Here is a 24,742-nt window from a genome sequence, read left to right on the forward strand (position 1 = left end):
ATAATAATAATAATAATAGTTGGAACATATATCTTCTGATTAGCGGGCTCTTCTCCTCAGGTGGGCAACACGTCCAGGGGAAACGCTATACTTTTAAAGGGAACTGCTGGAAAACTTTCTGAAGCTGTAAATCAACTGAGGTGGCCCATTCCTTCCTCATCATTTACAAATAAACAACAACCACACGTTGGCTCACCGTATTTTGCTTATTCTTTTTCCTTTTTTTTTTTTACTTTTGAATAGGAATTGAAACAAGCCCAGAGCACTTTTGTCGCAGTGCGTGTGGCTATGCAAGAAGCCATGTAGCGCACAAAAGCAACAGAAACGGATGCAGGTGAGAAGCTGAGGACAGATCTGCCCTCATAATAAGCATACATTTGGGGCGAAACACCATTTTGTATTTTGTCTCCATATTCCACGGCCTCTTCTCAAGCATTTTGAAAGGTTTGTTATCATTTTCTCCCCTCCTCAAAATGACAGCCGAATTATCAGTTAGCTGGCTGAGAGACAGCTCATCCCTACACGGCAAAATCACCACTCTGGCCACAACTGGATCGACATCGCGCCGCACAACGCTCGCCACTGCTCCCCGCTTAGCATGGCGAGGAGCAATTTCATTACCTCGCTCTCACTGACTCTCCCTCGCTGTGCTGATGTCCTTAACCAATGACACCCCTAATTCATCCCCCTGTCCCATTTCCGTGGGCTCCGGACTCTCCGCTCATGCGTTCGGGGTAAGCAGCCTCTCCTGCAGGACCCAGCTGTGGTTGACACACCTGGGAGCCCGCACCACCATTACGCATGCCATTTGCACAAATTGCTCCTTTTGTGTTTGAATATGAACTACATTTCTCGATATGAATGGGAAGTATCTCTATCCCGTGAGAGTGCAGCAGGGGATGTGAGGGATGATCTATTCATGTGCGAGACCACCTCTCCTCTGTTTTGTTATTAGCAATAGGGAGCTATGAGGTCTTTCACGCATGTAATTGCGATGAAAAACTCGAATTTTAATGATTACAGCTACTAGGTTTTTATGGTTAGATTCAGATGAATCTCATTTGTTCCTGTCGCAGTGTGAGGAACCGGGAGTTCTCAGCGAATACTAAGGTGTGCGATGGGCAATAGGGTTTCACTTAAATGACTCCATGAATAGAATATGTGCTGCTTTTCGGCAGGTTGGGTTTTGAACTAATGCTTAGGGAAATATATTTTCAGAATAGCTCGCTGGGAACCCGTTGTGATTTTGTCAGCTGTGGCGGTGGCGTGTCCAACAAAAGAAGGGAAATGGCAGAATACGATCACGCTTTATTGTAGGCATCAGTCTACCATCTGGGGATTTCTCATAATGTCATAGCAGCGTTACATAGCCAGTGGTTTATCAGTCACATTAAATGAAGTTCAAACACTAAGAAACTTTTCCTCTGAAAGAATATTGCAACTTATCACAAAAACACTACAAAGACTTTATATTACACACACACACACACACACACACACACACACACACACAAGAACACGCTCACTTATACACACATATACATGCACACACGTGCATGCACACACACACACACACACACGCTCACTCATACATATGTACACACACAAAAACAATCACTCATACACACACATATACATGCACAGACACACACACGCGCACACATGCACACACACACCACACACACAAACACACAGGCATGCATGCAAACAAGCATGCACGCACGAACACAAACACACACACACAAACACGCTCACTCATACACACATACGTACAAACACATGCGCACACACACGTACATGCACACAGACACACACTCACATACACACACACGCTCACTCATACACACATACATGCATATACACATGCAGATGCACACACACACACACACACACACACACACACACACACACTGCTATTCCTTTGTGTTCTGATTTTGTTCATCGTTAGAAACATGGAGAGGTCTATCCTGAAATAACCATTCCCCTCCTCCTATGTACTACATTTTACTGTGCTGCTGTCAGTACACACTCAGATGTGTGCGTGGTGCACAAAGTTGCCCCGGTGTTGTCGGTTTGGATGTTAAAGTTCTTCCTCCAATCGACAGACACCGTTTTCAGAGCCGCGGTTAAAAGGCAGGGAAAAGATAGCACAGGAGAGGAAACGAAGTTAGCAGAGATAGAAGGAATTGAAGAGTTTGGGGAACTCTTTGAAGGTTATAAAGCCTAAATGTCTGTGTGTGTGCACTCATGAGAATGTGTGCAAGTGTGCATGTATAAGTGCGTTCACACACCCTTGCATGCATGTGCAAAAGCTGACAGCCATGCCTTCGGGAATGAAAATTTAAATGTGTGGCATATGCAATTTATTTCTTGATCTTCTCCTCTTCCATTAGCGTGGTCCTTTTCTGAGGAATGTTGAAGGTCAGGGGAGGTGACATCTTAACTTGTTTTAAGTGCAGATAAACCTACCCAAAAAGAGAAGATAACCCCAGTGCTTATCACAAGGCGGAATAGGAGATCAAGCAAGTAAGTGCTGCTGTGCCAAACACAAGAAAAGCTAAAGATGGCAAATAATCCCCCAGGCTTGACCGTGTCGACACGACAGGGACTGAGTCACCATGACTTAATGCTAGTAAGGAAAAAAAGGAACGAGGAATTGAGGGACAGAAAAAAAGAACAGAGTGAAAACGCAAAACAGATTGTGAGTCGAAGAAAGGCAAACAGTTAGGGGTTAATTTGATTATAAAAATGTTCTCTCGTTCTACTGCTGACTGACACCTATAGAGACTGTCCTTAACCAAGTCTGACTCTGTGAAGAGTTCTAGATCATTCTAAATGACAACATTCTCTACAAAGTGTTCTAGATCATTCTAAATGATGATGTTCCCTACAAAGGATTATAGAACATTATAAATGACAACATTCTTTACAAAGGGCTCTAGATCATTCTAAGTGATGACATTCTCTACAAAGGGTTCTAGATCATTCTAAATTATGACATTCTGTACAAAGAGTTCTAGATCATTCTAAATGATGGCATTCTTTGCAAAGGGTTTTAGATCATCCTGAATGACGTCATTCTCTACAAAGGGTTCTATATCATTCTAAATGATGAAATTCTCTACAAAGGGTTCTAGATAATTGTAAATGATGACATTCTCTACAAAGGGTGCTAGAACATTCTAAAAGAAGCATCCTGCATTCTGCCTAGATTCTTGACTTTGGATGGACTCCAGAACATTCTAAATTGAATTTCCTTTTCCTTAGAGCGGTTTTACAAATTACGTCTGGCGGGAAAAATCACATGCAACCCAAGATGCACTGATGGGTGGTTAATATATAGTTAATATTACACCCGGTTTTATCATGTGATCTATATCTAGAGATGTTATGTAAATAATGAACATTTGGATGACATGGCTGTTACCCTCTTGTTGTCTATATTGTGGTTCAATGTCATTTTCTGAGCACTCAGACGATGACAGGATGGAAAGGCGGCAAGTCTGTATATTGTCATCAGAAACAGTGGTCTAACAAAACGCTTTCATTATCTTATCATTTTATCATTTATGCATATTTGTTAAAGGGGGGTTTCTAATGACGCTGAACCAACATAAAGTGAAAATCAACTTGCGACAATCATGGTCATAACTGCTGTTAAAGTGACTACCCCAACTTGTTTACTCTGGTGAGAGCAATTTATGACAAAATTGGCTGAGCCTGAGTAAATGGCAGCATTCTAAATTTGCCACAAAGTATTTAACTACTGGCTGCAGGGATGGTGTTTCTACCCCCTGGGCAGTACTTCCTGAATAATGCGATGATAATAAATTGCATTTATACCTGGCTAAAATTTGATTACTATGCAAGCCAGACTACCTCCTCTTACAACCTGCAGTAAAGATGATGATGTGGCAAGATCCATCATATTTCTGTTGCGTTGTTTGCTATGTGCATTTACATCTTGCACAAGCCATTCAGATACAGATTCAGACTGCATATTCACCTGGTGAAAACAGGGACTATGATGACATCATAACTGGTCAGCAACTAAATGTATGCTGTTTTGAGAGCAAGTTAAGTGAATTCTAAAGGGCGGTGAATGAGGTCATTAAAGCCCCGTTACAAACCACTTTGAAATTTAAGCGAAGCCCAAAACACTGCTTTTATTTTTTCTATGTTCAAAACAAATCTGAGGTAAACTGCCTTTATTCAAGCTAGAATCAGAAGTCAGAGGGTGGTAATAGTCCACCAAATGGATAAATAAACAGCAAATGAATAGTAGTGTGATTCATCAATACCTATATACACTCACTGGCCACTTTATTAGGTACACCTTGCTAGTACCGGGTTGGACCCCCTTTTGCCTTCAGAACTGCCTTAATCCTTTGTGGCATAGATTCAACAAGGTACTGGAAACATTCCTCAGAGAGTTTGGTCCATATTGACATGATAGCATCACGCAGTTGCTGCAGATTTGTCGGCTGCACATCCATGATGTGAATCTCCCGAACCACCACATCCCAAAGGTGCTCTATTGGATTGAGATCTGGTGACTGTGGAGGCCATTTGAGTACAGTGAACTCATTGTCATGTTCAAGAAACCAGTCTGAGATGATTCGAGCTTTATGACATGGCGCGTTATCCTGCTGGAAGTAGCCATCAGAAGATGGGAACACTGTGGTCATAAAGGGATGGACATGGTCAGCAACAATACTCAGGTAGGCTGTGGCGTTGACACGATGCTCAATTGGTACTAAGGGGCCCAAAGTGTGCCAAGAAAATATTCCCCACACCATTACACCACCACCACCAGCCTGAACCGTTGATACAAGGCAGGATGGATCCATGCTTTCATGTTGTTGATGCCAAATTCTGACCCTACCATCCGAATGTCGCAGCAGAAATCGAGACTCATCAGACCAGGCAACGTTTTTCCAATCTTCTGTTGTCCAATTTTGGTGAGCCTGTGCGACTTGTAGCCTCAGTTTCCTGTTCTTAGCTGACAGGAGTGGCACCCGGTGTGGTCTTCTGCTGCTGTAGCCCATCTGCCTCAAGGTTCGACGTGTTGTGCGTTCAGAGATGCTCTTCTGCATACCTCGGTTGTAATGAGCGGTTATTTGAGTTACTGTTGCCTTTCTATCAGCTCGAACCAGTCTGGCCATTCTCCTCTGACCTCTGGCATCAACAAGGCATTTTCGCCCACAGAACTGCCGCTCACTGGATATTTTCTCTTTTTCGGACTATTCTCTGTAAACCCTAGAGATGGTTGTGCGTGAAAATCCCAGTAGATCAGCAGTTTCTGAAATACTCAGACCAGCCCGTCTGGCACCAACAACCATGCCACGTTCAAAGTCACTTAAATCCCCTTTCTTCTCCATTCTGATGCTCGGTTTGAACTGCAGCAGATCGTCTTGACCATGTCTACATGCCTAAATGCATTGAGTTGCTGCCATGTGATTGGCTGATTAGAAATTTGCGTTAACGAGCAGTTGGACAGGTGTGCCTAATAAAGTGGCCGGTGAGTGTATAATCCCCATTCAGCTTGAACCCCAATGAAAAGTTAAATTCATTCCATACAGTCAGTTGCCTGGATTAAATTCAAATTGTACTTAGCAACAGGATAGGGCAGACACTGAGCCCATTTTCATCCCACAAGCAAGCATCTCCATAGAAGCCATGGGATGAGAATGTGTTGCGAAATAGAAGGCTACAAAATACAGTCACTCTGACATTACAATCAACCTGCTAGTGATGCAAAGGATTTTGTGTTTGCATAACATTCCAGAACCTTATTTATATTCTGAATGAATGATTCCAGTAAACTTCCCAAATTCCCAGCAGGATCTTGTGCTCACAAGCTCAAGTTCTTTTATTTGTCAAATGCACAACAATACAGTGTGTCAGGCATTGCTGGCAGTGAAGAATATAACATAACAAATTAAAGTTAAAACTAAAAAAAAAAATCTAAAAGTTAACAGTATATAATTATAAAATTACAGTATTTACAGTCCAGCATGAGAAATTATTAACTAAAAATGCAGTGTTGACAGGCCAGAAGAAAATAAAAATTTAAAAAGTCAACCTAAAATCACACAGTAAAATTAATGGAAATGTAACAGTATTTACAGAGGTTTGTAATTGTAATAAATATATATTAAATGTATCTGTACAAAGTGCAGGAGTGGTATGGCAGAAAGTGAACAGTGCAGAATAGTGCAGAATAGTGCAGAATAAAAAAGAGAAAAGAGAAAAGAAAGAGAAAAAAGAAAAAAGAAGAGAAAAGAATAAAAGGAGTTTTTTTTAGTGTGCATTTTGTGAGAGAGGGGGAGGGAGAGAGAGAGAGAGAGAGAGAGAGAGAGAGAGAGAGAGAAGGGGCAGAGAGAGAGAGAAGGGGCAGAAAGAGAATAGTGTGTGTGTTCAAGTGTCCAGAGTCTATGTGTTCAGGAGTCTTATGGCTTGTGGGTAAAAGCTGTCCTTAAGCCTGTTGGTTCAGGCCCAGATGTTGTGGTACCGTTTGCCAGACAGCAACAGAATGAACAGTTTGTGGCTGGGGTGGCTGCCATCCCCAGCTATCCGTTGGCCTTTCCTTCCTGCACCTCTGGGTGTAGAGGTCCGGCATGGCCAGTAGCTCAGTCCCGGTGATGTGCTGCGCTGTTTTCGCCACCCTCTGTAGAGCCTTGTGATCAAGGGCGGTGCAGCTTCCATACCGGGTGGTGATGCAGCCAGTCAGGACACTCTCGATGGTGAATCTGTAGAAGCTGCAGAGTATGCTGGCATCCATGCTGAACTTCCTGAGCCTGTGAAGAAGAAGAGCTGTCGTCTCGCCGCTTTGACAACAATGCCGGCGTGGTGTGACCAGGTCAGGTCCTCCCTGATGTACAGCCCAAGGATGAGCAAGTTTTTTTTCTTCTCATCAGATAGGTAAATACTGTGTATTACAACACCAGTGTTGTGCTCTGTATCCCCTAGTAGCAGGCCACTTCAGCCATTTCACAATTTGTCGAGGAATGAATTATTCAGCGCATTAATTCCAAAAGATGTGGGACATATTTTCAGAAGTGATAAAAAACCTCCCTCACGATGGGTGCTAGTCACTCATTGGCTTGCTTACTGAAATTAAATCCAAGCGAGCGTTCTCATTAGCATTTCATGCAACTCAAAAGGCTTCAGGCACTCATGACAACTGTTAAAAATAGATCCTGTTTCACATACCACGACAGTGATCAGACCATAAAGCCACACTTCAGGCTATTTCTGGACACGCTCCTCTGCAGGATGTGTACGGAGTTTGTTGGGATCACAATGTCTGTCACAGCGGCACAGCTGCTTTTGTGCGCCTTCTTTTCATCCACACAAAAGAAGCAGATCGGGATGAAGAGCTTTCAGAGGCACACGGTGTTTTTGAATTTCTAAAAGCAAATGCTCAAAGCCAGGATTCTGGCAGTGCCCCGCTCGGCGAGGCTGCCAAACCCGGACAATGGTAATTGCTTGTCATGCTTAGGAAAATTATGTCGGAAATACAAATACCATATTAAAACCTTTCTTTAAAATGTGATCCTGTGTCCGATTGATTCATTTCGATCGCTCTACAGCCTGGCACAGAGCAGCGGCATGATCACTGCACTGTGCCCTTGCAGCTTGTTTACTTGCCCACAAATGTCACCTGAGAGACAAACCCCAGGCATGACTATGACTAACTTTATTTTTACTGACTATTGCAAACTGTTCTCTTCTCTCACAGGTCTTTTCTCTCTCTCTCTCTCTCTGAATGATGTCTTCTCCTTTCTCTTCTTCTGTGTGTGTGAATGGTGTGATGTGATTCTCCCGTGTGCACGTGCAGTCTGTCCTCCACCCAGGTCTCCATGGTGATGGTGGTCCCCACCTGGACACTGCTTGGCATCCTCATCACATTTTCTTTTTATATATCTTACTATAAATCCATATAAGTTTGTTATCCTGTTTTAATGTAACATCCTTCTTTCACTCAGATGTGTGATTTTTTTTTTTGACATGGTGATGGTGGTCGCATGGCTGAGGTCCTGGGCTGTTCCGGTGGTGTCTGGACACTGCTTGGCATCCTCCTCATCATATTCTTCTTACGATTTTAAAATTCCATTATAATTCTGTTTATCCTCTTTCAGTGTTGTATTCTGTAAATTGTGTAAACACAACATCCATTGCACATCTGTCCATCTCGGGAGACAGATCACTCCTCTGTTGCTCTCCCTGAGGTTTCTTCCTATTCTCTTCTCTGTTAAGGGTTTTTTCTTTCTTTTTTTTTTTAGGGAGTTGTTCCTTATCCGATGCGAGGGTCTAAGGACAGGATGTTGTGTTACTGTAAAGTGCACTGAGACAAATTTGTAATTTGTGATAATGGGCTATACAAATACAATTGACTTGACTTGATAGCAGCCGTTTGGAAGAAAACCATCACTTGCTAAAACACACACCTTTTGTGTGACTTTTAAATTGATAGAAAATAACTCAACTCTGTCATTGATAATATAGCCATCCATCCATTATCCAAACCGCTTATCCTGCTCAGGGCTGCGGGGATGCTGGAGCCTATCCCAGCAGTCATTGGGCGGAAGGCGGGGAGACACCCTGAACAGGCCTTCAGTCTATCACAGGGCCAACACACACACACACACACACACACACACACACACACACACAGGGACAATTTAGTATGGCCAATTCACCTGACCTACATGTCTTTGGACTGTGGGAGGAAACCACAGCCCCCGGAGGAAACCCACGCAGACACGGGGAGAACATGCAAACTCCACACAGAGGATGACCTGGGACGACCCCCAAGGTTAGACTACCCAGGGGCTCGAACCCAGGCCCTTCTTGCTGTGAGGCAACTGCGCTTACCACTGCACCACCGTGCCGGCCTTGATAATACATGATAATTGATCATTAATAATTGATAATACAGTTCCTGCACAAATGGGGGAAATTGAAAATGAGTTAAAAAGAATATGGTTCCACAGAAGTTTCCCCTGTGAAAACTTGAGCCGGTACTCCATACTATCTAAAACCCACTCTGAACGTGCTGGACGCCTTCCAATCCTTCCCTTTTACGGCATGCATAATGGTGTCAGAGACAAACACTAAGAAGTAAAAAATGTCTGACCAATATGTTAGGTTTAACACTTTACAGAAACTTTAACACCAGAACGACCGGGATTTCCCTCCTACCTAAAATGACCATGGGCCGTCAAAATGACGGCTGGTTTTTAAACTGTATATTCTGTCACGATAAATACCCAATTGAGATATTAATGCACTGCATATGTTAGCATGTCTGTTAGAAAACACCTGCCACCAAAATTAACATTTTAACAACTATAATACTATTTTTAAACAATTTAAACTTCAGAGAGACATGGCCGAACTTCAATAGCAAAATGGAAAAAGTGAAACTATTACAAAAACAAAACGGAAAACACATATTGCTAATCTAACAAACGTAACAAGGCCTATAAAACATGAAATTTAAAAAAAGCACAAAAAAAGAAAAGAAAAGAACCATTTAAATAGTCCCAAACAACGATTGGAACTTAAAAACTACTAGAATGACCATAGGCTGTCATTTTGACCACCACGGTTTTTAAACTCTATATTCTGTCAAAATAAATACCCAATTGAGGTATTAATGCGTTACATATGTTAGTATGTCTGTTAAGAAATTACTGACACCAAAATTAACATTTTAACAACTTTTAATACTAATTTTCAAACAATTTAAAATGGCTGCTGTCCAACACCTGTAAATACTGCAACGCCTCGGTGGTGGTCATGGTGGATCTGAAATGGCGTCTGTAACCAGACATGTTGGCAATAATCAAAACTCAAGTTCAGACTATTACTCTGCCCTGGAGAACGGTAGTGTGTTTCTAGGACAGAGCAATGAACTTCACGAAGGAAATTATGCGCCTAACACACGTCATAAATAGCGACATGATGCACATGATCACACGCAAATTACGAGTGGTCATTTTGATGGCTCATGGTCGTTTTAGGTATATCTTACAATAACTTTTTTTTTTGCAATTGATCTAAAACTTATTTTAAAGGAAATATATGCAATTTTAGAGCACTCCTGGAGCAGCAGGTATCTTTTTTTTCCCACAAAGTTATTAAACTTCGAAAATCCAAAACCGTCAAAATGACAGCCTTGGTCGTTCCATGATTGAACCCACACATCATTCCTGGCCACTCCGCGGCACAACGTTGTCCACCACAGCAGATTTCCATTGTTTATCATTCACAAATGATAAGCAAAAACACACACAACAAAAAAAAGGTAATGGCAGGGAGCCTGTTTTTAGTTTTCACGTTAATATTTTTTAAGCCTTCTTTAGACAGGAGAGTGCAGAGAGACAGGAACTACAGGATGAAGAAGGGAAAAGAAGACCCTAAATTCCCAGACCTAGATTCAAACACAAGACACCACATTCCAGCTGGATCCTACGAACTATATCAATTATGAGCATCACATTTCACACAACCATTAATATTAACAGGCTACTAATGATTTTCCCTCGCACTCTTTCCAAGCATGATTACACCCTCCGTTATGGTGGAATTGTTTTGAGTCAGCGACTAGTGCATCACATCCCAGAGTCCTCCCTCTGTTCATTCTTCACAGGACATCTATGTGAATGGCACTGTCATAAGAGTAGTGTAGGCCGGTGTGTAATGTGTGTGCGTAATGTGTGTGCGTAGCGAGTGTGCATAGCAAGTGTGAGAGAGCGAGCGGCAGAAAGGTGATGGTAAATGTGAGCAGAGCAGAGGAAAAGGTTAGCGGTAAATTGTCAATCTGGCGGTAAATGTACTGTATAGGCTGCAGTGTGTCAGTTAATAAATGCTGCCTGCAGCTTCTCAAGACCAAGAAAAACCTTATCTGTTGTTTCCTCAACTGCTGGAAAAGTGAAGGGGGTTAGCCCTAGCAAACATGTGCCCTATGCCTCTGACTACTGTCTGGAAGTTGAGCAGGGAAGGCTAACAGTATGTTTTGTTTTGGGTTTTTTTTGCTATGTAACGTTGGCTGCATGACATTACTACTTACATGCCCAGTGTTAGCAAATAAAACAAATGTACCCTACCAGTGGACGGCACGGTGGCCCAGTGGTTAGCGCTGTCGCCTCACAGCAAGAAGGTCCTGGGTTCGAACCCCTCGGTTAGCCAACCTTTGGGAGTCATCCCAGGCCGTCGTCTGTGTGGAGTTTGCATGTTCTCCCCGTGTCTGCGGTGGGTTTTCTCCGGTTGCTCCGGTTTCCCCCACCATCAAAAAGAAACATGCAGGTTAGGGTTTATACTCCTGTCTGTGCCCCTGACCAAGGCAATGGGAAAAGAAGTGGAGTTGGTCTCCGGGCGCTGCATGAAGGTGGCAGCCCACTGCTCCTAGCTGCACAGATCACAGCTAGGTTGGGTTAATTTGCAGTAACTGAATTTCCCCAAGGGGATTAATAAAGGAAATCTAATCTTAAAAACTTAATTGATTGTAAAGCTTAGGCGCAGCACCCACGCCGTTTTGGGCACCACTTTTGCCGAAGGAATATAAAATCAATGTGGAGAGCATCAAAACTAACTAAATAACTTTTCCCTGATCTAATGGTTGTAGTTGGTTCCCAGTAGACTTTAGCAGGTTTTGTCATTAAGCTTTTGGGGTGTTTTATATTTATTTTCCAGTCTAGCTTTTCCAACTTTTTATGCACAGATATGGTAATAATAATGGTCCAAAATAATGTGACGCTGCATATTTTTTATTGAAAAACATACAATGTCTAAGCGTTAACTTTAAGCTATTCCGATGCATGTGAATACGGGATCACACGGTCGTGGACATGCGGCGTGCACAACAGCATGGCTGCTGAAGAAAATTCTAGGGGAAGCACTGCAGCGCTGACACATCGGGGACGCTAAATGCGCATCATCCTCCACATCATTGGATTTTGCAAAAGACAAAAGAGTATGAAGTAAAGATTTGTGACAGTGACACAATCAGAGGCGTGCGCAGGGATTCTGGATTGAATGTGTTTACTGAGACAGAAAAGGAGACTTGACAGTGCCTTATTTATATTTCCCCTTCCCTGGAGGTATGCAAATCCAGCTCCTCCAGAGGACCTCACTGGTACTCATCTCAATATAAACTCCGGCACAATGCATGTGAGCGTGCATGTGTGCGTATATGCAGGTGTGTGTATGTGTGCTTCAGTGCATTTGTACCTGTGGGCATAGTACATACTCACTCATTTAAGATGTGCTGAGAGGTGGGTGATGCGGTAGGAAGGAAAGAAAGGTTGGTAGAGAGACAGGAGGCACAGAGGCATATAATCTGAATTCAAGGCAATCGTTTTTGTTTTCAGCTCATAAAGCCGTCTGTTGTCGATGGGGTAGCCAGTAAAAAACAAGTAGATAAAGAGTAAAGCGTGGTTCTGCCGACTTCACGGAGACAGATACATTCAGACCGTACTGTCACACTACATTGCCCAAAGGATGCGGGTCTGAAGGAGGAAAAAAAGGATCAGACAAGAGTTTGACAAAAACAAAAAATCTAATCTATTGCAGCTACACAGGTTTGACTCAGACTGCAGATACTTTTGAGAAAGTAGGTGATTACATGTTGGGGACGAGACAATGCTGAAGATTAAAAAACCCACTCTGACATGAAAATAAACAGGTAGTAATCACAAATTCACAAAGTAATCAAAAAGTAACTAAAAAGTAAAGCTCCTATCTTACTGATCAGAACTGTTGCCTCAAAACAAGAAAGCCATGAGCCAGATATGTTCAGGGTAAACTACGTAGGAGCTCTGTGATGGCCTGGCGGCCTGTCCAGGGTGTCTCCCCGCCTGCCGCCCAATGACTGCTGGGATAGGCTCCAGCATCCCCGCGACCCTGAGAGCAGGATAAGCGGTTTGGATAATGGATGGATGGATGGTAAACTACGTAGGAGTGATGCCTATGAAGGCAAAAGCAAAAACAGAGCTCGAGTCCATCCACCTCAATTCTGCTCTCCTAAAATTGTGGCGTACATGTCTCTAAGAGAGTGAGTGGGAAACTTCGAGGGCTTTATTTTCCAGCTCACAGCCAAGTCGAAGGTGCTGGAGCAAATTCCCAGCGCAAGTCAATCTGAGGTGTGACCAATACTTTTTAGCCAATATCGGGCCATGCTGCGCTGGCAGTAATCGGGCGAAACGGAGGCGCAGTTGTAAAAGGTTTGGAATAGGAGAAATAAATTATCAGTAGGAGTGTTGGGGGCTGCCTTCAATTACAACCAATCAAATTAGCTCCTCTCATTCCTTTTAAAAGCAGCACGCTCTCTTGTCATGGCGAACTGCAAATTTCGTAATGGACGGTCAAAGTCTAGACCGGCTAAGGCAGAAAAGCTTCTCCCAGGATGAAACTGATGTCCTTGTTCGGGAGGTACAGAGTCGCCAAGTGCGCATAAAACAGACATTAACATCGCTCTCTGATGCGATATGACACAACACGCCAACACGATTATGTGACAGGCTATCGCTTAATGTGTTTTCATTCTCACATGCATGTTTCTGTCTTTCCGGAGCATTCTATGAACACAGCGGGAGAACTTAAATAGTTGTGATCACGGATCACTTAGCCCAGGTAATCAGCTCGTTCTTTCAGGTTGAAGAAGGTTAATTGAAATGTTGAAATCCCTGTCACCATGTTGTTTTCCATGTGTAATGATGCACATTCACTGTTTTATGCTGGAAGACAATAATACACGTGCAGATATTCTGTTTTGTGATTAAAAAGGCTTAGGATATAAGTTAGATTATTGATGAAGTAGTTCAACATGACACACAAAAGTGGCGTGTGTGGTTTTGGGTAAGTCTATGTTTAGTGCACCTTTGCTTAAAGCCTGGAAACTATCACACACAACGCCTGCTTCTGCACTAAGACGTGGTCTGACCAGGCAGAGATACAGACATAATATTTGGTTTTATTTGACACCAAACTAGCACTGCACCACCTGACTCTTAATGACATACCCTCTACTGCGCTCCCACGCCCATTTCGGCATAAGTGAGCCCGGAAATTAGCAAACGCTCCCAGGCGAAAGAAAAACCATCTTGTGCCCAACAAAATTGTCACTATGTTTGCGTTAGCGCTACCGCTGGCCTTGTGCCATCTGGAAACTGAATATGAAAGTGATCTAGTGACTTGTGAAGTCATTAGTGACCATTTTGTTCAGAGAGAAATAAAGACATCTCTCTATCCTAAACTGGAATAATGTCAAGTTTGGCAGGTCTTTCCTGCATTGATTACTTTTGCTGCACACTGACAAGCAAAGGGCCATAGCGTTAGCTAGCACATGTCCATACAAGCCAGCTGTAGGACGACACTTTGGCAGTGTAATGGGGGCTAAATAGCTAACTAGTTAGCAGCGTCCTGGAAGAGAACATTGGGTATCAGCAGTGCTAATGCTCCAGCAAGACATCTGATCAGTGTGTTCCCTGGTCTTATCAAAGCCAGGGTTCTGCTTTAGCTCTTGTTTTATCCGAGGCTTTTTGTGAGGCTGGTTTTTTATTTCTCCACTTGATGACAGGTTTCTCCTCATCGATTTTTGCAACTTGTGATTCTCCTCCAGTGAACTGGATGAACTTGTACACTCATAGTGATTGGAGCTCTAAGGGAGCGAGCTTCAGTGGTTGAGGTAATTTATATCAGCTACCGTTCTTCCAAAACAAACAGCTGAAATTGGGAAGAGTTTCATCCCAAAAACATAGCAATAACACCCATAGGGTAATGTTGGCAAGAATGAGGTGACAATCTTGTATAGCACACCTTTATGATACATCTTCTGTATAGAGTTTGCACGTTCTCAGTTCAGGGATTACCTAGAAGTTGGGATCGGATACAGTAAGCTGTTCATTTGATATTGTAAATAGCCCATACCGTAGTTGTGAATGGGAATGAAATTGCATCTGTGTGTGTCCTTCCATAATAGTGCCCTGTCTGTGATGTTTCCATGTCTTTCACCCATGGCCTGCTGGGATAGAGTCTGGTCTGTCCTCTTATAGCCCTAATTTCGATCATGTGGGTAGAGACAATGAATAAATGAACTCTAACCCCGTCTTCATGAATGACCTCTGACCAAAGAAACTTTCCTTTAATCGGCATCTCTCGTCATGGCCAGGTCTCCTCTAATCTCACAAAGGGCTGAAGACACAACAGTGCCTACTGGTCTATTCAATAGCGAATAGCCTCGTGGATAATATGTGAAAATAGCATTAATGTAATGTGATGTAATAATAAAATTAAGCAAAAGTGGGGCAAAAAAAAGCAAAAGTTAGGGTGTACAGGTGGTGTGGCGGCCTATTCTGTTACCTACCAACACGGGGATCGCCGGTTCAAATCCCCGTGTCACCTATAAGCACAATAGCGTGATCCTCCCATGCGCTACGTCCCCTTGGTGAAACTCCTCACTGTCAGGTGAAAAGAAGCGGCTTGTGACTCCACATGTATCGGAGGAGGCATGTGGTAGCCTGCAGCCCTCCCCGGATCGGCAGAGGAGCAGCAACTGGGACGATTCGGAAGAGTGGGGTCATTGGACAAATTCAATAGGGGAGAAAACAAGAAACAAAACAAAACAAAAAGGTAAAAGTTGATTTTTACTTTCACAAGATGCAGCTTGTTAATGTAATCTGTCTGCACCCTTGAGGAATGTAAAGAATTTCAAATGAGCCTCGTTTGTGGTAAACAGTGAGGCATTACAACACAGTGATGTCTGTCTTCTGAAAGATCTAAAGGAACCCGCGTTGAGGTTTTTACCTCTTTAAATAAACACCACTCTTCGCCGCTTCATTCTCTCACAAGTCTTTGTCCCCACACAGCCTCCGTCCACCTGACAGTCCTGCATGCTCTTTCACTGTGGACAGGAGTTTCTGTCTGTGTGGTATGCTGTCTGTCTTCAGATACAGATGCTCATGCTGTGAGTCTGTGTTTTCATTAGTATGCATGCGAGTATGTGTGTTTCACAGTTTGCATGTGTGCATACATATGTGTCTGAGAGCTTGTGACTATGCACAGTTTGAATGAGACTGTGTAAATGCCTGTATGGTATGTAGTGTACATGCACGTCTGGTGTGTGTGTGTGTGTGTGTGTGTATGAATTCAATTCAAGTCAATTTTATTTGTATAGCCCAATATCACAAATTACAAATTTGCCTCAGTGGGGTTTACAGCAACACAACATCCCGTCCTTAGACCCTCTCATCGGATAAGGAACCACTCTCTGTGTTTGAGTGTGTGTAGGTTTATATCCATGCTTGTGTGTGTGTGTGTGTGTGTGTGTGTGTGTGTGTGTGTGTGTGTGCGTGTGTACAAATGTGCTTCCCTGTGTGATTGCATGTGTGTTTGTCTGTTTCTATCTAGGTTTATATGCATGTGTGTGTGTGTGTTTGTTTGTGTGTGTGTACACACGTATGCATCCCTGTGTATGTGTCTGTAGGTTTATATGCATGTGTGTGTGTGTGTGTGTGTGTGTGTGTGTGTGTGTGTGTGTGTGTGTGTGTGTGTGTGTGTGTGTGTGTACACACATGTGCTTCCCTGTGTGTTTGCGTGTGTTTGCATGTGGGCTTAAATGCAAGTGTGTGTGTCTGTTTGTATGCAAGTTTAAATGCAAGTGTGAGTGTGTGTGTGTGCAAATGTTCAACTCAGCACTCAGTGCTGCAGCCTGTAGCAGCATGGTGTTATTCACAGTGCTGCCTCAAGTCCCCAGAGAGGATAAGTGCCCTCCTTAAACCCTTCAGATGAATCTGTGGGCACACTCAACATGGAGCTTACACTGCTGCCACCACCCCTTTGTCTTTGACTTTCAGACTTTCTCAGGGGTGGGTGTGTGTAGGGGGGGTTGCGATCCCAGAGTGAAATTTATGCAGCCTCTCACTTAGATAACAGTCAGAAGTAAAAGTCAAACATCCAGGGCCCATAACTCCTGACCAGACCGAATAGGATTAAAAAAAAAAAAAGAAAAGACAGAAGGTGTGAGATTTATGGCGCGAATCACAGCTATACTTGAAAGGAATATTGTAATTGTTTTACCGGGCCTGTGAGGTGGTCGTGTTGGTGGTGGTGGTGGGGTGGGGGGGGGGGGGGGAGTTTTAGTAAACCCTATTACATTTTACTATTTAGATTAAGTTCCCAATGGCTCAGTGATTCCAGATCAGTGTTTTATGAACTCTATGGTAAGTAATCTTTATTGTTCTGCTGCTTAATGGAGTCATATTTCACAAGAGATTTACGATGTGACTTTCTGATGGGGACTACAACTGGCAGCGGTGAAACCATCCTCATTGCTGTTATAATTAGGCAGGAAGTCTCTGGGAGAGCGTAGTCTTGAGAGCACTCGAACCTGGTCGAGTTGTCATCAATGCCGCTGGCTTGTGTGTGTGTGTGGGGGGGGGGGTGTATGTATCGGTGAGAGAGAAATGAAAGCTGTGCGGTGGAGGATTGTGTTGTGCACTCAGTCAGTCCCTCGCTATAGCCTCAAACTGGTGGGGAAACCCAAACAGACTCCAGAAAGAGAGAGAAACATGAAGCATAAATAAACTGATATAAAAAGAGCACCTCTCAAAAGACCTGTGACACTCCACATTGCAATTTGCATCCTTAAAAGTGTGCTGCTGGTGGGAGGGAGGGAGGTGTGCTGGTGGGAGGGAGGGCTCCATGGCTGAGGGGAAGTAAATTTGGGCAGCTTTCACTTTCTCGGTAGGTGATAATCGTCGACTCCTCAACCTTCGATATGCAGACGATGGCTTTTAAACCACCTCTGTGCGTTTGTTCGCTTGCCGCTTCTCCCTCTCTCCCTCCATCCCCCCCTCCTCAATCCCCTTCCCCTCCACCTCCTCTCCCCAATTTCCTTCCTATTCCCCATCCTTCAACTCCTCTTCCTTCACCCTTCTCATCTCTCCATCATCCCCATTCCACTCTTTTCTCGCCTCTCTCTTCCATTGGCTGGCTCCATTTCTATCCAACGTTGGCTATGTTTCTACATGTCTGGTCCTAAAACCTTCACTTTTTTCCCATCCTTTCACCCTCCCCCCTTTATTTGACCTTTCCAATGGCAACCTAATCCTTTCTTTTGCAGCCCTGAAATTCATGAGCCGCTTGCTTTAGTTTCTAACAATGTTTGGGCAGTTACTCTAAATATGTACTTACAGATTACTAATTGATTTTTCTCAATTGTAATGGATATACTTCACATATCATTCCCAGCGGAAAGTAATTACACTACTTATTACTTTACTTTTGAGTTGAAAGCTAAAACCAATATTATGCTTGCCAAGCGGTAAATGACCAAAAAAAAAAAAATCAAAAAAAAAAAAATCAAGGTTACCCTACTCAACATAGGTTGGGGCGTTTTCAGTCTCTCCATCAGTCAGGGCAGGGGGTTTGGGGGTCTTTCACTATGGGTGTCATGCAGACATGTAGTGTTCTTCAGTGCTTGGACAGATTGTTGGAGATAATAGTACTGGACATGCGTTTCTGACCTGGACATATGCATATTACATTTCATAGTTACTGTTATTGTCTTTCTAAGATTAATCCAAAATAATGAGAATATCTCCGCTAATAAAAGCATCCAATCACCTCCCCCATTCTTATACTTTCCTTTTAGCTTTGTTCCACAGCAATCTTCTCCTGCTGTGTCAATTCATGCATGCGTGTTCACATTAGGAGCAGTCATTTATATTAAAAAAGAAAATTAATGGAATTATTAAACCTAAGTTTAATAATAGACTCCGTGTAATTATTCTGTGAAATCCTGTGTGTGACATAATTAGGTACCTACGTCAATAACTGTAACATGATTGCAGTTTAAACAGTAATGCTTTACACTAGAATGATGGAGAATATTTAATCTTCGGCTGTATCAATTAAACTTAATTTCGGCGACGATTACCTTAAACTTGTACAAGAGTACAAGTGAATGGCACGTAAGATGGAAGACTACAGGAACCACCTGAGATTCAGGCTCAGACAGAACAGGATTACACCTAAAAGCCTGCAAATGAAATCTTCGGTCAAGGATCACCGAGCTAGCAAGATCCTCTAGAAGGCACAGACCAGCTTTTGAATAAACGAGTGAGACAAACTGATTTTACCATCAATAACTTTGAAAGCCAAAGAAGAGCAGATCCAACAGAGACTCACATCGCGTCTAGGTGAGACCACTTTCCAACATGTGACTGAGTTCACAGAGAAGGCTCGTCTAGCACAACATGGAAAGTTGAAAACCAGGCAGCAAAAGAAGTTCGACCTACGTACTGCATGCCAGAGACATCGGCAAGGCAGACAGAGAGACTGACGCCAGACACACCAGCGATGTGAAGAAGTGGGTGAAGAATCTGTCCAACTCACCCAGGCGGAGGAAGACATCCTTGCTAAGGGTTTGGATTTTGCTGTCACGCCAGGGGAAATCCTAGTAGTGGAACTGATCACAGCCACGGAATCGGCGATCCATAAAAACAACATCACAGACACGGAAGTGGAGCAACTACAGATGAAAGTTTCAGCCTGCCTCAGCAATGTGAAGCTGCCACCGTCCAACATCAGTAGAGACAAGAGGAAAGTTCTCATGACTCTCTCAGTAAGGACAAGAACATCATCATCCTTCCAGCGGACAAAGGTAGATAGTTGTATCCAACCAGACAGAGTCATGAGAAAGTTATGATGTTACTTAATGACATGGATACTTATGAGCCTCTGAAACGAGACCTAGGCAGTGGTTACAAGAAAAAGGTGATAAGATTGTCTGAAGCTGTTAGAACAGGACAATGCTATTGACAGAATGTTGCACCACAGATTATACCCAGGGGCAGCTACACCTGGTCTGTATGGTTTACCCATGATACATAAACAGGCTGCGCCGTTACGGCCTATTTCTTGTATGATTAACTCAGCGACCTATAACATCTCTAAGTTTCTGGCATCCATTCTTAACCCGCTGGTAGGCCGTAATGAACATCACATTCAGAACACTATGGGTTTTGTAGATAAGGTGAGGGACGTCATAATGGAGGCAGATGAAACAATGGTCTCTTATGATGTTATATATCTCTTCACATGCGCTCCTGTTAATGAAACAGTGGAGGTAGTCAGGAATCAGGAACAAGTTATTGTCATTTCTTTCATGTACCTGCATACACGAAAGAAACACAATTCCGTTTTGCCCAGCCCACAGCAGTGAGACACAAAAGACAAAAACACACATCCAAAATTCACAAAAATGACTCTACCAAAAACATAAAAAAACAAAATGAACAAAGCCAAAAAAAAAACAAACACAAACAGTTAACAACACAGTCCACTCAGTGCAATAATCCATAGGAAATTTCAAGATGACCCCACCCCTAACAATAAGACATTACATTACAGTCATTTAGCCGGCACTTTTATCCAAAGTGACTTACAATAAGTGCATTTAACGTAGGAAATCAGGAGAACTACGAGTCATCAGAGGTCATAAGTGTATCTTTTCTCTAAACAAGCATCTAAGAGCAAAACCAGTGCTAAAGTAGTAAAAGCGCAAGAAAGACGTTTTTTTTTTTTAATGAGTGAATACAATAAGTGCTAAGAACAAGTAACAGGGTAGTAGTTCTTATAATACAGTTATCATTATATTTATTTATTTATCTATATTTATTTATTTACCCCCCACCTTTTTTTGTCCCCAATTGTATCCGGCCAATTACCCCTCTCTTCTGAGCCGTCCCGGTCACTGCTCCACCCCCTCTGCCGATCCGGGGAGGGCTGCAGACTACCACATGCCTCCTCCGATACATGTGGAGTCGCCAGCCACTTCTTTTCACCTGACAGTGAGGAGCTTCACCAGGGAGACGTAGCGCGTGGGAGGATCATGCTATTCCCCCTAGTTCCCCCTCCCCCCCGAACAGGCACCCTGACCGACCAGAAGAGGCGCTAGTGCAGCGACCAGGACACATACCCATGTCCGGCTTCCCACCCGTAGACACGACCAATTGTGTCTGTAAGGATGCCCAACCAAGCCAGAGGTAACACGGGAATTTGAACCAGTAATCGCCGTGTTGGTAGGCAACAGAATAAATTGCCACGCCGCCTGGATGCCCCAGTTATCATTATTTTAGATTAGGATTTAGTAACGCACACACAAGATACTTTCTAAATACACATAGCTTTCTAACTTAAAAGAAATCTCCCGTATTTTAAATCTTAGCCCTGTTTTCCTGCGGTCTGTGGTCAATCCAAGCGATGGATAGAGGAATATTTGAAAGGTTTTCCGTACTGAGCAAGCATATGCTAACAAATTGCTGTGCATGGCAAAAAATTATACAGATGTGCAATCTTAAATTCTATATTCATTTGAATTACTGTTACCAACTTTAGTGGGTTGTAGGCAACTGAGTTAGCTGTATGTGTAAAAGTCAACATGGTGAACGTTAAAAGACTGACAAAGATTCAAATTTGAATTATTTTTGGCTGGTTCACTGGCAATGCTATTGGGTTTGGGATTATTTTTAGATTCTCCCTGACAGCCGAAACAAATTTCATTTTGCTGAGAATAAGCGGAGGATGTGAATGTATGTAACTAGTTACATAACAAGTAACTCAAGTACACAAGTTGTTTTTTCCTCACCAAACTCTGCCTCAAGCCTTCTCACCTGCATTCCTCCATCTCTCTGTTCCTCCTCCACCTCCACTTTCCTTCCCTGTCATTTGGTACTTCTTTAAAAGTCTCTCTGTCAGCCATGTCCCATCTAATTCCCACCCATTACAGCCTAAATGAACCACAGGGCTACTTAACTTGCTACGCTTTTCCCCATTGTTTAATTTGCGATGGTAACGAACCCTGATTAGGCCTCGGCAAAGGTGCATAAATTAAGCACTTAAGACCAAATTAATCACAAGTCCCCGGGAAAAAGAATGGGCAACATTCACCCCTGCAATTTGGACCTCAATGACAACAATAACAAATTGCAGGGAAACAAAAATTATATAAATAAAAAAAGAGCAGTCAGCGACAAGTGTATGCACATTCTGTTTTCTGCCTGTAACAGCTTGACCTTCGCCAGCATCGGGTGTGCAGGGGTAGCTATTGAATTGTCATTTATATATGATTTCTGTTTTGAGATGGCTGATCATGCCAATTTATTGCCCACACCTCTACTCAGCCCACACATTTTCCCCACAAAACTTACTTTCTAGTTTTTTTTTTCACTTTCTTTTTTTGTTGTTGGATACACTGTATTGATCCCGATAGGGAAATTATGCTCTACATTTAACCCATCCTAGCTGTGGAGCTAGAAGCAGTGGGCAGCCGCCATGTAGCACCCGGGGACCAACTCCAGTTCTTCTTTCCATTGCCTTGCTCAGGGGCACAGACAGGAGTACTAACCCTAAAATGCATGTCTTTTTTGAAGGTGGGAGAAACCAGAGAACCCGGAAAAAACCCACCACAGACACGGGGAGAACATGCTCCACACAGAGGACGACCTGGGATGACCCCCAAGGTTGGACAACCCTGGGGTTCAAACCTAGGACCTTCTTGATGTGATGTGACAGCACTAACCACTGCACCACCGTACCGCCTGAAGGATTTCTACTTGTACTGACCAAAGTTGCCGTGTGCTATGTTGGGGAAAAAAAGCAAATTTATCCAAGGTAATGACTGAATTCTGCAGGTAAAACTGGGCCAGTTCGATTAATGCCACTGTCACGAAGCTAGAATCACAGACACCATGATGATAGGACGGATGAGGGAGTTTTGAAAACAAGGGACCAAGGAGGAGAGAGAGGAAGAATTGCCAGCAAGAGAGGAGACATAAAAGCGCATCAGTACAGAGTGAATGACAAAAAACGAGGAGAGAGACAGGGGGAGGAGACAAGTTGATAGAGAGTGGGAAATGGAGAACAGAAGACACATCAATAAGTCACAGGCTTGAGAAACAGACAAACCACCCCAAAGAGCTGCACAGATCACCATCAAATGAACACACGGAAAAAAAGGAAACAGGGAAAAAAGACATTAGTTGTCGTTTTTTTGACAGCGAGTCTATTTAAGCATACAAACAGGCAGAAAATAATGAGTCTCAAGAGGAAAATCACCACTCATAAAAGGACAAAAAAATAGAAGAAACTATCAAAACGAATAGAAACATCACAATATCAAACAGACCGTCCATACATTTTTAGGGCAGATGTCTTACAGAACTGACCCGACAGCAGAGCCGTGGACACTTACACTTAAATTTACTTCTCACCTCTGAATTTGCCTTTCTTTGTATCACATTACAGTAATATAGGCGATAACAGTTCTATTACTGCTCTTTCACATTTTAATTTAGACTATGTGGGATGGGTATAACAAAGTTGACTGGATCAATTCCACTGGTTGCATTTTCTATTGGAGAGTCATCTATCATTCGCTGTTTGGAAAGAGCCAAACAAGTATTCTGATCCAAGCCAAAACTTCCTTTGACATTTTTTCAATTTGAATTAACGCTTTCTTGCAGAACTTAATACATCCAGGCATAGGCTTGCAATTAATAAACAGGAGCGTCGGTGGCAAGTGTGTTCCCTGTCCCAGATGGCACAAAATCATTATCAATAACCATCTCAGCCATAGTCTACATTTTCACATTTAGCAGACTCATCCAAAGTGACTTATGAGACAGTTTGCAATTAGCCGATATATTTATGTGTCCGCCTACAGGCATTTTAGAGCTGAATAGTAATCATATCACAGCAAAGTGTGCATTTCATATCAGGAGCAATTACAAGATGTGTGCAATGCTAGATCACTAATAGTGCTGCAAATAATAAGGGATTCCAAATATAAATTAGCTGGACAATGCAACAAATCAGCGCCCTAGTTATGTTTAGGGCTGTTCATGGATTAAGGTCAGTGTGGAAAAGGAGCATTTTTAGGCTGGTGGAAGATGGGAGCTCATTGTTTGATTCTGGGCCAGGTGAGAGAATAGTCTGAATTCAGAGCTCAAACCTTTCTAAGTTGGCGTGCTGATATTAAATCTGTTGGTAAATTAGTGAAGTTCGTCAAAGTACCTGGAAAGCCAAGGTTTGGCAGTGTGCGGACACAAAAAGAGGCAAGACAGATGCACAAACTGGCAGGCTGAAAACCAAGCGTGCAGCAGTCTGTGTTCCTTGCAGTTGGTGGATTGCCCAGACAGAGACCGGCGAGAGTTACATTGCAATAGTCCAAAAGACTGATGACTAGGGCCTTGACCAGGAGCCTCACAGCAGCTGATGTAAACAGCTGGATCTTTCAGATAATTTGATAGAACCTCCTTGAAGTGAGGAAGAAGAGAGAAAACAGGAAGACTTCACCTTTTCCCCTCTCGAAAAAAAAAAAAGCTTACATGTTAACTTAAGAGTAGAGCACCCAGCTACAAAGCACCACTTGGCGAGGAAGCACCCCAGCTGCCCACCGAACTCGTTTGGTTTTCATAATGACAGTCAATTAAGAGTCTCTCTGATCACAGCTTTTACGTATTGTGCCTGGCTACATGTCCACAAACTCATCTCTATTTTTCATTTGTGGGTCAGCCTTTTATCGCAAGTTCAGTGCTGTGTGTGTGTTCCTGTGTTTTTGTTTTTTTTTTTCCTCTGCCCATTCTTTCACATGTGTCAGCACAGACCTCTGTGAGACGAGGTTGAGTGTAAAGTCATACCGCCACAGCAATGTTTCACAGCATGGTTCCCG

The sequence above is a fragment of the Lampris incognitus genome, chromosome 8 (genome assembly GCF_029633865.1).
Source record: "Lampris incognitus isolate fLamInc1 chromosome 8, fLamInc1.hap2, whole genome shotgun sequence".
In the NCBI taxonomy this organism is placed as follows: domain Eukaryota; kingdom Metazoa; phylum Chordata; class Actinopteri; order Lampriformes; family Lampridae; genus Lampris; species Lampris incognitus.